The following is a 12,798-nucleotide window of genomic DNA, read 5'->3' on the forward strand; positions in this document are numbered from 1 at the left end:
CAACCAAATTTATTCAACCTTAAAACTTGTTTATTCAAAAAAATATAATTTTTTCTTATTGATTTAACTTAAGTCATATTTACACAATACGCGTATTGAATTAGTTCAAACGACAGTACAAAAAACATTGTGAGTGAACCCGTCTTGTCTTGACCCGCTATAATTAGTACGATAAACCACATACACGTATTGACCCGTTTGTTTTCGTATCTCTAATGAAAGGTGACATTACCAAAAAACCGAGCACGGGCTCCCACATCTCTTGCGTGTTAGATGCCCATTTCATATCGTTTTAGCCAAGGCGGGGTACATGTTTGTTAAATCGTACTTGATTGAACATGAGTGATGGTTGAGGGGGGCAGGTCCGAATTAAAAACTGTTGCTTAGAACTAAATAATAATGGAGGCAAGACAAGACGATGCAGCAAAGCAAAGAAAAAAGAGGTAAAATTGTAAGGCAGGCCAAACCACATGACAAATGATGTACAACAAGTCTAACAGGCCCATGTCAAATGGGTTAGTTGTACAGTACAACGCCTACACTTATTATTATTTTTCTCAACTACCCCTTTGCCTAATGTAAATAAGTACAGGCGAGCCCGGCTCGGAAGTTATTTTTTCAAGCTGGGGTTTGACAAGTTCATTATTTATTAATTAAGTTATATAAGTTTTTAATTACTTTTAAATACTTTAAGAAAAAATCTTAAATGAGCCTAAACTCATGCAGTACCTTAAAGAGCCAAAGATCGGCTCGAGCTATGTTGTACAATGCAAAATTAATACATAAAAGTTCAAAGGAGTTAAAAACCTAAAAGTACACAAGGATCGTTAAGATTTGACGAGCCTAAACGAGCTTCACATACAAGGCTCGAGCTCGGGCACAATAACTAAAGGAGCTTTATTTGTGGCTCGGGCTCAAACTCGAAAAACTTGGCTCATTTCAAGCTTTTTATTAATATGATCTCTCTCACGAGCAGCTCCAACCCAACCCCCCCTCCCCCCTTCTGTTTCTAGTTTACCTTTTTTTATTTATATTTATAAAAAAATTAGATTATATATTAAAAAATAAATAGGTACCCCTCATACAAGTCACACTAGCATTAGTTTGGAAGTTTCCCATCAATAATTTTGATAGAGCATTTGCTTCAACTAATATTGTTTTAAATGTTTTTATGTTTGAAAATATATAAGTTCGAAACTTCTTATCAGGGTCGACATGACATGTCTTATTTTGTATGTATGCTTTTTTCTTCTTAAAATGGTAGCATAGTGTAATTAGGTATGTTAATTACGACAATTCTAAAACTGTCGTTTTGCACAAGTCCGAATAAAACGTTGAAATCACATTTAAAATTCTTAGCTATGGTCTTACGTTTTAATAAGTTTTTTTATTCTTTTTCTTATTGGTCGAGTTCTTGTGCAAATCACTCTTATTGTGCAACTGGTGCAAAGTGACGGAAAAAGCATGGTGAAATTTTTTAAACAACGTAATTAAGCTACAACAATTTTGAGCTCGTGTAATAATTATTCTGCTACGCTCTTGTTTTATTTTGTGCTTAAGCTCCTTGCTTGAGTGTTGCTTTATTTTGTTAATACATCCATCATTATAAAAAAAAAGGTTTTAAAATTGTAGTGCAATAATTATTTGTAAAACTATAGTATAATTACACTAACCAGTTATATTAATGGTTACAGAAATCTCTAAACACTGTCAAATTGGTTGACCAGAGAGTTACAAATACTCAGCCTAGTTTGGAAGCATTTGGGAATTACTCGCCTAGGCAAGGACTAGGGAGTACTCAGGAAGTACGTATTTGGCCCCTAGACTGATTTTTATAGCACTAGCTGTATTGGTGTTGTACCATAGTTTCTTCATTTAACATAATAACGAAAAACATGACCACACTTTTTTTTCTTCCTTCACTTCACGCAGTTCGCACAAGAAAATTCGTGTGTGTACATATCAAAATTATTTTTTTTTAGCATGGCATATATATCAAATTTATGATTGAAACTTTTGTCATGTCACGTATTATTAAAGTTTAGAACGTGAATTATATAATTAAACTGCAATTATTATTTACCTTTTGTCCTTTTACTACTTATTTAAATCAAAGAATTTCGTATAACTAATTTCTAGCTTGTCAAGTATTATAAATACTTAAAAACATATAATTCTATTATGTTAGATACAATAATATTTTAAAGAATATTTGGTGGTTTAAAATTAAAAATCAACTTAGGTTTATTTTACTCAATGAATTACTATAAATCAGAAAATATGTTTAAATTGGTGTAAAACAACCACCTCTTAGCATCATCTACTATTTAAAGTATATCAATATTAGAACATGAATTATATAGTCTATGGAGAGAATCGAGAATGATAGAATTCATTCTATTTAAGTGTATCTCATTTCAAATACAATTCTAAGTGTATCTCGTATCAAATACAAGAGCCATTATTTGATTTTTACTGGTTTACCACTTAAACAAATATTCAATTTTTCATAACATAAACTTTGATTTTGAAATTTCAAGTTCAAAAACCTTATCCAATCATTTCAATTTTAATTTCATAGCATAACTTTTTTAAAGTTTTGTAAGCTTTTTATTGAATTAAAATGATGGTTTGTAATTATCACAATATGGAAGTTTGGATGGTGACAAAATATAATACAAAGGCATAGGTAAAAATTAAATATGATGACAAATAGTCAAATACATAATTGAATTTTACCTAGGCCACTTTGTTTATGTCGACATTTATTTTCCTTGCGAGTAGTACTCGCCGAGTACTAAAAAAAAGTTTGTGTTCATTAAAACAATTTCACTTTACTTATGTAGCTTTTTTTTACAAAAGATAATTTTTTTTTTTATTTTTTTTTTTTGGTTCAAGAAAATGTTTAATTCATTTAATTAACAATATGGTAACTTTTAACTTGCCATGATAGAAAATAATTTGATTATAACACATTGTAATTACATAAAAACAACTATTTCAGAATTTAAAATAAATTTCCTTAGGAATTAAGGGCCTCTACACGACTCTTTAAAGTGGCTCTACCTGTATAACTAAAAAAGAGCTATTTCACTTGAATTTGACGGGTTATTATTGATGTTTTGATTTTATTTTTTTCAAACTGTGATGGCAACTCGGGTTTAGTGACATGCCTCTTCATAGCTCAGGTTTGTCCATACCTCATACGATATTTTAACCTTCCATTGTTAGTTTGACGCTCAAGGATGGCGCCAACATGCCTCTTCGTAACCCAGGTTTGTCCATACCTCATGCGGGATTTTAACATTTCATCGTTAATTTGATGCTCGAGGATGACGCCAACCATTCCAGGATGAGAACTCAGTGGCTCCCTTTCTAAAGACATCAAGAATTTTTGGTTGAAAGTGAGATTCGAACCTGTAACCACAAGGGCCTAAGTCTTATCTAGGGATGAGCGTTTTCGGTACGGGCACCGATTGGTACCGGTACCAGTACCGATTTGGTACCGTCAGTACCGAATCGGTACCAAGTTTTGAGTTTTCAGTATCGGTACGGTATCAGTATCTCCCGAATTTTTCACGAAATACCGCTACCGAACCGAACATTTCAATACCGGTACCAACTATTTCCGAATTTCGGAATCAGGATTTACGGGATCGGTACCGGTCGGTTATAGTATTATCCACTTCAACTTATGCCAATTGAGGCACCAGCTTATGCTTCATTAAAGATTGTTTAAAAACAAGGTATATAAAGTTGTTTTGAAAAAAAAATGCTATATTCTATATTTAATAAACGATTATAGGTATTAGTCATGAAGTGAATCATTTCTCCTTCCAAATAGAAATTTGAAACTATTTTTAAGGATTTATTTTTGCTACCCTAATTAAAAAAAAAACAAAAAAGACAAACTGTAGTATTTGTTTACACACAATTTTAACTTCTTTTGCACATGGTGGACAAATGTACCATAATTATGATAAGATCCAAGTTAGCAATTGTGAAATAACCTTAGTTGAATATTAGATCAAATGCTATCCCTTTATCGATTTGAATATTGAGTACACCGGCCAAAGATATAAAAAGAAGCAAACGTCTTTGAAATTTATTGGTGTTTAGCTAAAAACTAGGTAATAAAAGGGTTATTAGACAAGATGATATAGGGTGACAATTATTGACCCCAACATAAAAAATAATAAAACTACTTGTTATATCTAACCCGTTTATAAACGTGTAATGCTTTAGCTGACATATTTAACATGTTAATTAATTAAACGACTCGTATTGCGGTTGACAATTTAACTCATCAAATTAAAATGATTAACATGTTTCAATAAACAAGCTTCTCGTCACAAGATGCCAATCCACTTATGTATCATTTACTAGATTTGTAGCTTGATTAAAACTCATGTATACACGGTTAGTATGTTTATAACCCATCACACGGTTTACTCATAGATAAACGAGTTAAACATGTCATGTTTGGGCTACACCATTTTAAGGGTGTTCATAGTTGATGTGTTTGACATAAATATGAGTCGTCCTGGTTCAACAATTCAACTCGCCATCCCAACACATTTGCTATATTATATATTATATACTAAGATTTTGCCGGTGATGGAACTTAAACATTTAAATTGAAGGGCCGAAAATATATGTTAAATTTTGGGCTTTCGCTTACTCGGTTATCAAGATAATGTGCGCTTATACTTTCTAAATGCCTATATATAATCCCAATTACATGTACAGTATCTTCTCTCTTGCTCATCTAAATTTAGTTTTTACATGCATTCCAAAAGTTAGGGAATATTTATTTGAACGTTTTGGCTTGAATAATATCTTCATATTTACTTGTAATTAGGTACGAATATTCGAGTAAACTCCGAGACAACTTGACGGGTCTTAGTCGACATGGGAATCTAGATAGATGCACGATGGCCACATCATATAATGTTCTAACTTTACAAAGTAACTAAATTATTCCATACACTTTTTATTTTTTAATATATATATATATATATATATATTTTGTTGTGGTTTTCATGTAAAATAAGAGTTCAACGGTTAAATCCCTGTAGAATGTAGCATGCTGGATTGAGAGAACTTGATGAGATCGATACGGCACCAAATCAGCCCGTTCAAGTCGAATAAATCATGTCTGGTTTGGTTATGAAGGATCAGAGTATGCCTAGTGTACGTAATCACAGTGTTTGCTGACAAAATGTGTGGAGTGCATGTTTAAGTGACCACCAGTTGTATAAGAAACCCTTGCCAAACTGGTCATGCTTTAAAAGGTTTCATACTTGGTTTATATAATAGTGAGCTCATGCAAATCATGTCATTCACGCTTTGACTGTTGTTTCTCTTACATACTTATTCCGGTGATATGTAAATACTTATTCTCACGCTGGACAACGGTCACTAAGAGAATTTATTTTTGTGGAAAGGCTAATGACACTCTGTTTTGCATATCTAGCCGATGAGATCAAACTTGAAGCGCTCATGATTGTTGTTTTCTGAGGAAGTTAATTAGTATCCAAACCCATCTGTAGTCTTTTATTGTCTTCAAAGGTAGAACAAATCAACAAATATTAAAGTTGAAAAATAAAATATTAGAACACGCATTCAAACCCATAAATAATACACGGGTTCTAAGCTGGCATGAATAATAAAGATAAGAACAAAGATGAAACTTCGAAAGTGATACATCAATTCAAAAATATTTTTATACGATGGTATAAGATTACGATTCTTTTTTAAAAAAAAGGTCCACTTCCTCACAAACTTATAATAAAGTTGATACATCATTATTTGAACGCATGTAGTCCGGTATTTGTTTCTTCGGTTACGATTCTCATCAATGTCATTAAAGGAAAATTGATACATACGTGTACATTTGTAAACAATGAAATTATTAAAATCAGATTTATAATTCGCAGAAAGAGTTTTCAAAATAGCATAGTGATATAAATAGTTTGGCCAAGATCATATGGCAACTCAATTTAAAAGAGTTATTGTAAGTAGGAGTGTACATGGATCGGGTCGGGTCGGTTTTGGGTTAAAACAGAACAAAAACCAAAATGTCGGTTTTTGATTTTTTTAAAAAACTGTTTGGTTTGGGTTTGGTTCGGTTTTAGTATTTTCCGTTTGCTTGTAAATTTTTGGCCTAAATAAAGCTGGCCAAAATTAATAAAGTTAGAACTAATTTTTTTGTTGGTCAATAATTAATTGATTATTATATATTTAAGTTGAAGGTTAAAGTACGTATAAAATATTATAAACTACTTGAAGTTTAAATTAGAAAAATAGAAATAAAAACTATAAGTTCAATTGGATTTTACGGTAACAGTTACACTCATAACTGAAACCGAAGTTTGATTTTTACAGAAACATAAAGCAAGCAGTCGGTTTTTGTTACGGTTCGCTTATTTCGGTTTGGTGTTTTCGGTATTTACGAGTTCAAAACCCCCTAATTGTAAGAACTAAGAATTAGTTAAACTGGATTTGTAACCCTAAATAAAATCCACTTTTTAACAATACACACAGCCACACACTTCTATAGTTTGTATTGCATATATTTGAGTTCGAGCCTTTCCGCATTGGGCCAAGCCCAGATCCGTTGGTGATCATGAATCATGATAGTTTAAGAGGTCACTAGAAGTTTAAATAAATAAGTTGATCAAGCCGAATTTGAGGATCAGAAATTATTTGAGAACAAATTTTAAGCTTCATAATGGAAGTTTTAAACCACTTTGAATGTTAACTTAAAATTACAATTGATATATACTTGCACTTGGAGTTTTGGAGTTTTGACGTCAGTTTTCATATGGAATGAGATGATCAACATAATGATTTTTGAGTATTTGTTTCTCTCTTTGTGACTCGATTTCGATATTGACTGACCCGCATTAAAGAAAAGAAAAAAAATTAATCCATTTCATATCCATCCAAACTAATATGAAGATTGATAAACATTTTTAGCCAATGAACTTTAGCTAAGCTGGCATTGCATAGGAAGTGAGGGTTTGGGCTGGAGGCTGTAGTCTCAAGTTTGAATCAAATCTCAGCCGGGTTTTACTACAGCGTACCTTCGCACAGAGGGTTTTTTTCCGAAAAAAGAAGATGGTAAGCTTGGATACCCAACGATGTCTGCGATTGCGGGCGTAGGAGGTCACCTTTTTCCATTAGGTAGCCGGGCTTTTATTCGTGGGTCTTTCACAAAACAAAAAAGGAACATTTTTCTTTGTTTGGATACGGAGATACTTGGGCCAATAAGCCGTAAGAACATCTAAAGTACTGCAATCTATTGGGTTGGGTTTGAGTATATCAAAAGTAAAACCAATTGGAAGTCTGTTCTCCTACAGTTCGGCCCGATACATTTTGAGCCCATGTGCATGCAATCTATTGGGTTGGGTTTGAGTGTTTCAAAATTAATTTTCTGTTTTAGTATATCAAAAAATAAGATATCAAATATTAATACAAAATAACCACTCTTTTCCATAATAAATAGCTTAGGTGGATTTTGGTATGCGTAAATAATAGGCGGAATATAATGGACTTTTATGATAGAATGAAAAAAGGTGTGATTTGTTAATGGAATTGTATCATTTGTTACACAGTGAATCTTTTCTCTTTAAACACACAGTGCAATTTTTCATGACAACGTCGTCGCCACCCTCGCAATTGTCACCACCACTATCATCGAACCACCGCCACCTAACCACCACCTTTATCACCACTGCCACCTGACCATTCCCATATCCACCACCACCGCCTGACCACCATAACCACTACCACCACCATCATCGCTACTGTCACCGCCACCACTACATCACCATTGTCGTCTCTGCCACCAGCTAGGTAACCTCCACACCACCATCATCGCCACAACTTGTAACATTCGTTACTTTTCAAATCCGAAAACCCGACTCATTTCAGATTTTCGGTTTATGTTTATAAATATATACATATATTATTTTATATCTCAGGTTCGTTTCATGTATTTTACGTGTCATTCGATTTACTTTTATCGTTCGCTCGTTTCTTGTTCATTTTGTTCAAATAATGAATCTATGGGATTTAAAGTTTCTATTTAAACGAGTTATAATAATACGTTAAACATCCAAATTATAACTCCTCATTACGTGTATTAATGTATCTTAAAGTTTGGGATCCAATTCGTAAGTTATATTTAATTTTTGATATTAAAACAACCCGAAGTTCGAGGATTAAATTGTAAATTTATATTAATTAAGTTTATTCGCCCTGCTTGCGGTGCGCGCATATAATGTATATATGTGTGAACCCTCGGGTGGGCAAAAGTAAAATTGCACTAATTTTAACGTTATTTTACTAATCTCGTGAAAATAACGTTAAAAGTGGCAGAAGGTTAATCAGGCATCATGTGGTGGCGTTGATAGCCGAAAGACAATGGTACATGCACCAATCAGCCGGTGTCCCGATGATTGAGTGCTATGTGCCTTATGTCCAAGGCTTGATGCAAAACTGCTATCGAGCCGGGGGTCTCATCGGAAGCAGCCTCTCTATCCCTATGGGGTAGGGGTAAGGCTGTTTACATCTTACCCTCCTCAGACCCTACCATAGCTTGGCTATTGGTGGGATATACTGAGTACGATGATGATGATGATGATATTAATTAAGTTTATATTATAACTTAAAAGATCTATGGAACTTCAGGGGCCAAAATGCAAAATCCATTTAAATTATAATATTTAATATTACCCAACCCAGCCCCCTGCTTCCCTCACCGTCCGTTTTCCGGCGAGCTGCGACTCCGGCAGTCCCAAAAACCACGCCATAAGCCTCGCCTTTGACCCGCTTGTCAAGCATAACGACTTTAGACTTCGGTTATAAACGCCAATCAACATATTAATTGAATTATAACATGCTAACAACCGTTCAAAAATCTGTAACAATCGCCGGATAATCGGCCTACGCATTCAACATCAATTAACGAGTGTAAGATGCAATTACAAGTATAAATAGGACCTAAACAAACCTCTAAACCTGCTAAAATAATCATTCTAACCTAATACTCTCTATATCATTCAATTGATCCGTCAAAGTTTGTTATTCCGGCTAAACACCGTCGAGCGCCTTCCCGTAACAGCTACAGGTAATTCTTATATGCATTCTAATCGTTTTTAGCCATAAACCAAAAACCCTAACTCAATTTCGTCAATCATTGAACGAATCAACAGATTAGATTATTAGGGTTTCTTTGAAGATGATGAACCTTGTAACATTAATATATATTTTATTGTTTCTATCCTTAAAACCAATTTGCAAGCTAGCTTAGTTGGTTAAGTCTTTGGTGTTATAACATAAAGACCCGGGTTCGAACCTGGGTTAACACACTTTTAATGTTCATCTTTTTTAAATTGTATTTTTATAAACCAAAATAAATGATCCAATATTATCAAAAATCAATGAAAATCATTTTAGTTAAATAAAATTGTAAATTATATTTTATTCACCTAAAAACTAATGTTTCGTTTATTTTTGTTTCACAACAAACTGCTAATATTATAATATTATATTCCCCATTTTGTTTATGTTATAATACACTAAAATAGTTGTTTTCAAGATAAAAATTCGGTTGATAGAATTCTCATAGTTAATCATAAACGATTAATTGAGATCATTTAATAAATATCATATTATGATTTCTTTTCTTTAAACCTTTAAAATAAATTTATATTTCCGCTACTTTATTAACCTTATAATTCATTAAATTGTTAAAATTAGTTTATATTCCATTACAATAGTTAGCTTTAAAACTTTAACTCGTCAAACTATAGTTCGTTAAAATTCCTTGGAGTTTAAATATAAGATTGTAATATTACCCCATAAAATATTAAAATAAAACGAGTAAAAAATAATAATAAAATATTAATTAGTTCGCTAGCTTTAATCCGTTAACCTTAACTCTTTAAAGTTAAAATTCGTTAACATAATTAGTCTTCGAGATATAACCCCCATTTAAAACGTACATTATAACATCGTGACTCTCATATTAGTGTTAAAATTATAACTTAAATAATAAGCATTGCTAAAATTTCGTTAAACTCAAATATAATATTATATTATAATTTTCTATAAAAAGCTAATAAAAATATATTAAAATCCCTTTATCTAAATTATTGTTTTCATCAATTTCCGTTAGTTAGTCTATAAATATTTGTATTTATTTATAGTTCGAGAAGTTCAAAAGTTTTGGATTCTTTAAACGCATTTACGATCGCCTCGATTTCGTTAGTGTGCTATCGGTTTTTATTACAAGTTTATCTTCTCACACTCCCTTTTTAAATGTTTTCATATTTTGGGGTAGCATATGTATTCTACAAAACTTCAAGTATTTATGATTTCGAATACAAACTACAATTCACTATATGGACTTGTGTGCTACTTGCTCGAATTTACTTGTACATGGTAGCCTCAATAAGTATGATCATACGCCCCCTTTGCACTCAGGTCCATTTGTATCGAGTTGAAAAGGGCCTCATTATCCGAGTACGTTGGTTGTTACCAACTGGAAAGGACCTTACTTACGCCATTACCCGAGTACTTGGTTGATACCAACTGGAAAGGACTTTACTTGCTCATTTATCTCTTGTCCATGAATTGTATGATTTTTACGTATTATATCAAACTGTGGGAATTGTGACATTCGTCAATTTCGGGTCTTGTTTGTATTCGTTTTTGTATTTGTTTATTATGTAAACTGACCCGATTTGTAAACCGAAGCTTATGTTATAATCAAAATGATGGATTTATGTTACAATATTGTTTCACACTTGTTGGGTATTGAAAACATCCTATTTTTATTTTTATTTATTTATTTATTATTTATTTATTTATTTTTTTGTTGTTTTGTGTTTTTGTCTTGATCCATTTTGCATAAAAACTCTTGTGTCTCACACCCATATTTGACCACCAACATTACCCTATATATACACCACCTTTCCTCTTCATTTTCCCTTGCTACAACTCCAAAAAAAAAACTCTCTCAAACATCAAAGATTCAAGGTTATCTTCTTAAGTGTTCTTGAAGGATTTTGGTCTTTCATCTTAATTAGTTTATGTAGCCTTATTAATACTTGTTTATGGTTGTGCAACATATATATAATATACACCTCTTGTTTACCTTTGGTAGTTACTTCTCCGATTCCGGTCGGTGAGGTTTCGGACCCCATAAGGCAAGGCTTCATGGAGGACTTCGTGTCCTTGATATATATAAATATATATAACTTGTTCATACATATTAATCTTGCTTATTTTAGTTTGTTGGTCATGTTTACAAGTTCCATGGTTATGGGTTTTTAAGAGTCTATGCTTCGGTTTAACCGTAAATAGCTCTAAACCGTAAACCGAACTTTGTTACTAGTTTTGTTTGTTTAAACATACTTAGTGTTAGATCTAAGTTTCTAAAATCATTTTTTTACAAATTCTATGGTTATGAGTTTGTAGAATTTTACCTCGGTCTTAACCCGAAACACGATCCAAACCGAAAACCGAACGTTTGTTTAAAGACTTTATTGTTAACTTTTGGTATTTTTTTATTTGTACATTATTATACAAGTTCTTTAGTGTTTGGACATGTGGAAACCATCTATGAACTTGTTGTGAGATGGAAACCGAACCAAACCGATTCTTGCTCGCTTAAGACACACAAGTGTGTTTTTTTTAGCCATCAAGACTTGTATATTTCTTTAAAAATAGTTACAAATTGATTTTTAAATATTTTCTTAAGTACTTGGAAATGTTGGATCCAACTTGATCTCATAACAAAGTTTGGACCGACAAAACCGAACACTCGCTTAACGTGCGTTGTTAGTTCTTAAACAATGGAACTACATACTTGGTTAAGTCTTATTAAACTTTATTGAGTTATCTCATAACATTCAATATTTTGGAAAGTTGACTTTGGGTTTGACCAATTATCAAGACCCGAACCGACAACCCGAACACTCGATAAAAAAAACCCGTTTTAGTATCTTTATTCCAAAGGGATTTGCATTCTTGCATTTTACCCACCTTATTACTTAATATAGGTTGAGTAAATATTAAGGTTAGATACTTTAACCCCGTTTCGAGCAAACTTACATTTTTAAAGGGTTATTATTATAAATTCTTAAATAGTCACATTTTAAACCTTGAACTTTAATTATTTACATTTCTCAACATTTATTTTGTTTAAAGACCTTCAAGACAACATTTCTAAATTCAAGACTTCTTTTCTTTTTAGGCATTGTGCGTTAAACTCGTCGTTCCGACAAATCTCCAAACTATCATCTTTCAAGTTTACCACTTGAAAGTGAGTACTTCATACCCCATTTTCCATCTTTTATTTTAGGGGTGACATTTCATACTTATTCAACAAAATGCTTTATATTTGAATCTTAAACCACAAACGTAGTTGTATACTTTACCTAAATAATTGCTCGATTTGGTGTTCTATGCTTATATGCCTATGTGTTTATCGCTTTTGGTTGGTGGAACTATAAAATCCTAGACTATTTGGCATCCCCTTATAGCAAGGTGTCGTTAACGTAATGCAATTAACGATAACTATAAAATCCTAGACTATTTGGCATCCCCTTATAGCTAGGTGTCGCTAATGTGTTTAGCGATATCTATTTATCCAAATTACCACTTTTATTTATCGTTTCGTATGCAAGTTTTGTGGCTATCTTTATTATATACTAATATGATTAAACTTATGAATTGCTCACCGACCATTGTGTTGACAAACTTTATTTTATGAAATGTTGCAGG

This window comes from Bidens hawaiensis, unplaced genomic scaffold (genome assembly GCF_021521415.1).
Source record: "Bidens hawaiensis isolate Kalapana, Puna unplaced genomic scaffold, B.hawaiensis_p1.1 tig00010472_1, whole genome shotgun sequence".
Lineage (NCBI taxonomy): Eukaryota > Viridiplantae > Streptophyta > Magnoliopsida > Asterales > Asteraceae > Bidens > Bidens hawaiensis.